Genomic DNA, 5279 nt, shown 5'->3' with positions numbered 1-5279 from the left:
CCCCCCCCTCTCTCCCCCTCCAACAGGGCATTGAGCTTTCAAATCCTCAAGCACTTGCAAACCAGCTGGCTAGTGGAACTCAAAGTACCTATTTCTCGGAAACTGGTACATTTTCAAAGATCAAGAGAACTTGAAGCTCTTAGAGAAGTGAGCATGATTCAAGTTCATGTTATATTTGTGTCGTTATCTTCATTGGTTAAATCTTCAGATATTCTGGGTGACGGGAGTTGATTTCTTGTATATGTTATCCAATCTTCGAGGGTATCTGAATTTTTTTGTTCATCCCTATGTACAACAATAAAACCCATAAATGCAAGCTTGATAAGATAGTTTTAAAAAAAAAAAAATATATATATGAATAGTATTTGTAAAAGGAAAACTTCAATGCGTTAAATTATAACTATAACGGTGCATTGCTGTATAAATTGGTGCGAGTTTTTTTATTAGTTAGCGATCAACTATTTTATTATTATCATCATTTTTTGGATAATACTTGTGTGTTGAATATTTTAATTTAGCGTAAATAAATTGATTACTTGATTGGATATCCGTTATTAGCAGTTGAGGTTTATGCCAGGGAATAAGTCTTTGATTGGACCATGAATGACGAGATTATATAAATTAAAATCTATCTTATAAGTGGCAAAATATTGCTTTATTTACTCTCTCTCTCTGTTTATTGAACTAGAGTTCTTATTACTTTCTGACTTTGAAATTGCATTTTCACTGACTCTACCGTGGTTTTTTCATTATTTTTTGGTCCCATTATTTAAAATTTTAATGGGTGGAATAATATTTTTTTGAAGAATGTGTGGTTGAAAAAGAAGGAAATTTTTTTGATTTATGTGTAATATTATTTTATGAAAGATTGTATAGTTGAAAATAGAAGCGAAAAAAATAAAATTTAATTTAAAGGGGTGCTTAATTGATTCCTCTCTTTTTAACTTGTATTTAATAAATCTCACTCACAGAATTTGCAGTTTCGTTGGCTCAATCTAGATTCTTAAAATTGGTTTGGCTTGAGATCTAGTCTTCGTTTGGCCCCCATTTTGTATGAAAATTAATGGGTGGAATGGTACTTTTTTTTTTTTTTTTTTTTTTTTTTTTTATATAAATGAGGGTTGAAAAAAAAGGAAATTTATTTGGTTTACATGTATTATTATTTTATGAAAGATTGTGTGGTTGAAAATAAGAGAAAAATAAAATGTAATGGAATGAAAATTAATGGGGCCAAACGGGGGCCTAATAAATCGAGCTGATCCTTCATGCTTGTATTAGGGCGTAATTTTAAGCCAGAAAAGTTGAATTATTTATCCCTTGGTCTGTTATTGAACCATTACTCTGAAAGATATTTCACTCTTAGGGATGTAATTTAAGTCCTTGTCTGTCGTAGTGGAAAAGTTGGGAAAAAAATCGAAAAATGATAATCATGCATGTATTTATTTGAGTTATTTTTTAGTGCCAAAATGTAAGAAAACATGCATTCACACATTCTATGGAAGAAAGTAAGGGTTGAAAAACAAATAAAAATTCTCAACTTGAAATTCAGAATCTTCACTCGTGTTAGGAAGCTTTTTGATTTAGGATATCCTTCTAATTCACTTACGAATTTGAAAATTTATCAACTCATAGTCCAAAAACTTGACAAAAGTATTAAAAAATAGTAATCTTTTGTTGAGAATTTTGAAATAATTTAAGTGACAACAAAGGTGAGAAAAACAATCACGTCAAGTAGAGATTCGATTGGCTCAAAGGGATAGTTGCTTCTCCATTCTAACTTAGTCGACGAGCAATCTCGGTTGGCCTATCCTGCCTTCCGCGGACCATCAGTGATGGCTAGCATTGCGATAGGATCACGATGATCATGATTCGTAGCATGTCAAATCACTGATAAAGTTCTTCGCTTCGCATTAAATTAAATTACATGCCTCGGTGCTTTTGTGGGTCCTCGTCAATTCCTTTGAGTGTGGGTCCTTGTCAATTCCTTTGAACGTCGACCAGCTCATTGTGATACCATGTTGAATTTTATGGTTGATAGGTTTTGAATGAATTTCTTCAATAGCGCTGCACATACTTATACGCACAATAGGATTACCAGTGCCACTTCAAAAATTCAAAAGAAAAGATAGACAATGATGCGAAATATCTACTACCTAAATATAGGGAACTAATTGAGAAGATCTTTGGTAGGTGTTTTCTCTAAGATTATAGAACAGTTTGTTTGAACCAAGTTTGACTTTTTCTTCAACCGATTCTTCAGCCGGCAGATGAAACTGTTGATAGATTATGTACAATCTATGCTTGAATCAAAGCTAGTCAATCCTAAATTTATTGAAAAAAAAAAGTTTAGCTATTAACTTGTTACAATTGAGTGTTGCGTAGTCTTCATGTGAAAGTTTGGTTCTTGTGGTCTCTTTTATGTGTTCTTCAGCTTCATCCACCATTGTTTGCATGGGAATTTCTCATTAAGGTTGAACATTTAACATCCCACAGTTCGTATAGATCAATTAATCCCGTTCATCTATGTTATACGAGCATTCGATTGATGATCAATGAATTCTACCAATGGCAGACGCAGACACTTTGAATTAGGGGGCACCATTAAACTTGCAAAAAAAAAAAAAAAAAAAAGAAAAAATTTAAAAATTTTTTATATTATTATAAATAAAAAAAAAAAAAAAAAAAAAAGTGAAAAATTTAAAGCATTTGATATATTATTACAATTATTCTTTACGCGTTCTCATATTTTGATAACATTCCGTAATTATATCTATCATCTACAACTTTCAAATATGCTTAAGGGTGTGTTTGAGCTCCATTATTTGACATTATAATGAGATGAATAATATTTTTTTTTTAAAAATGAGTAGTTGAAATTTTTTTGATTTACGTGTAATATTATTTTATTGAAGATTGTGTGGTTAAAAGTAGGAGAGCGAAAAAATTAATTTAATGTAATGAGAAATAATGAGACTCAATTAATGTTGTTCTTTCCCATTAGACTTGTTTGTTTGTTTTCCCGAGTTTACTCCCACTTTCTTAGTTTTTTTTCTCCATATGGTTCGTTTCAATTGCTTTTTGTTGCAGCCTAAAATTGATGTATTTTCATTTTCTACTCTTCCTAAAATAACTCATCTTTCTCTTACATTCCCAAATCAAATAGCTGCCTTTTTAAATTGATAGCCAACAGTTCATCGAGAATCTTATGATCCACTATGTACATAGTCTTCAAATATAGGGCTTGTTTTGTCGACATAGTGTCCGAAATCGTTTCAAAAATCTCTATGAATTCTACTCTGTCTTGGGAACAATACTAACACCTTCATTTGTTGATGTCATTAACCACAATTCATCCCTCTAAAATTAGGAAGTTGTGGTTGCAACATATTGTTTGGTGTCATCTCTAACAATTCTTAATCGAAGCTCTAAGGCCATTTCGTAGAAAACATATGGGCACACTTACAAAAACACTCCAAGAGATAAGTTTATTCTCTTGATCAAATTAGTTTTTATTTAGGATACTCTCTTACATTTGCTTCAACCTTTATTGAGTATATCATGTATAAAGTGAAAGAGGGAAATTAATAAAATATCATGCCTTAAGAATAAAAAATCCAATTTTCAGAAAATTGGTGGGTCACGTGACACACCTTGGGTCCGCCCATGACTACTACGTACTCTTCTAAGGGTGGCTGGCTAGACCTCACGAAGCCTGACTCGTCTACTTTGACACGGAGGGTTTGCATTTGATCACAAGGTATGGAAAAATTAATTGCATCAAACAAAAAACTTCAAATACAACTGTTAAGAGGGGAATTTCATTTTGGCATGTTTCTTGCCACATGGGTTGCCAGGCACAATAATTTTCTAGCATCATAAAATTTAAATGACAAGTGAAGTTCAAATAAAATGATATAATTAAAGTGAGAATTTGTTACTGTATTCAAATGAACCGACACTACTAATAGGTCTTCAAAGCTTCAAGTTCAATCTTTAATCGTAAATTTATTTTTAATTTTACAATGTTTCACTTGGGCTATTATATGAAATTTGTTCTACTGTCAATATAATAATTTACGAAACAATCGTGCTATATGTACATCATATTTGACATCATTATTTACATTGTCCCACCTGACAATACACCATTCGCCAGTATAAAATGCTGCTTTCCCGCCCATAATTTTTTGAGAACACAAAGAATGTTAAAAAAAAAAAAAATGGAAATCATGAAACGTGTACTTAGCATTATTCTTTAATAAATATGTATACTAACACATGTACACGTGTCTTACATTATCCTTCTTGCATTAATTGCTTGTCTAGGCTATAAAACTCTAAAACAGCTGTGCTACCTGCACAGACTCTTTTGCACAGAGCTTGTACAGGTGCACACATATAAGGATGGACCCCATGTGTGAGGTCCACCTCCATATGAGCGCCTCTATACCTATATATATATATATATATATTTATTTATTTATTTATTTATTTTCTTTTTTCCCCCATTAAGATCTCATAAACAAATTGGGGGAATTTATTTTTATCAAAATGGTGTAAAGTAGATTAGATCGTACTATCTCTTTACTTTGTTGTGTATGAACATAATTGATAATAAGATTCACATTTTTCTATTAGAACATACGAAACTAATATGATTGGATTGTTGGAATAATTAATAATTTCATATATGGGCTTCACATTCGATTGCAAAATTTTACGGGTTAGATATATGGCTCATAATGATAATTGTATTTGGGCCAAATTTATTAAGTGATCAATTGGGCTTTTTACACCTTACGGGTTGTAATTAATTTGATGTGGTAATTTAAAGTATGTGGGTCGGAAATAAACCCAAATTAGAATTCTAGCCGTAATGGGACGGCTCAAATTATTTCCTATATATAAAGGATAGGTTCCCTCTCCTCTCCATATGTTTTTCATTAGCTTGCCCCATTGATAGCTAATACTTTTGTGAGGAGTAAGGAGAGGAAGATCTTGTCTACTATTATAACTATAATTCATATCAACAATGGCTTCCGCAAGTATGAAATTCGTTTCTATTAAATTTATTGAATTGTGATTATCGATTCTTAGCATGATTATAAATAAATATTAACAATTGGTATCAGAGCTTCATGTTAAAATCGAAATCCTTCATAAAATTCATTTTTTATATATATCACGTAAAAAGTATGTGCATATATATTTGTTTTGAATGCTGTAAAAAAAAAAAATAAAAAAAAAAAATAAATAAAAAAAAAAAAAAAAAAAAATTA

General features: G+C 31.1%; 1 long non-coding RNA gene across 1 annotated transcript in view; it reads left to right on the top strand.

Annotated features, from left to right (window-relative positions):
• LOC111395476 overlaps positions 1–446 on the top strand; it is a 1560-nt gene extending 1114 nt beyond the window's left edge. Inside the window, exon 2 of the long non-coding RNA XR_002702804.1 lies at positions 27–446. This is a non-coding gene — a long non-coding RNA (uncharacterized LOC111395476). The remainder of the gene's footprint in view (positions 1–26) is intronic.
• Positions 447–5279: the final 4833 nt, after the last annotated feature.

This window comes from Olea europaea, chromosome 1 (assembly GCF_002742605.1).
Source record: "Olea europaea var. sylvestris chromosome 1, O_europaea_v1, whole genome shotgun sequence".
In the NCBI taxonomy this organism is placed as follows: Eukaryota; Viridiplantae; Streptophyta; class Magnoliopsida; order Lamiales; family Oleaceae; genus Olea; species Olea europaea.
The sequence above is the reverse complement of the archived record's forward strand: the minus strand, read 5'-3'. Positions and strand labels throughout refer to the sequence as shown.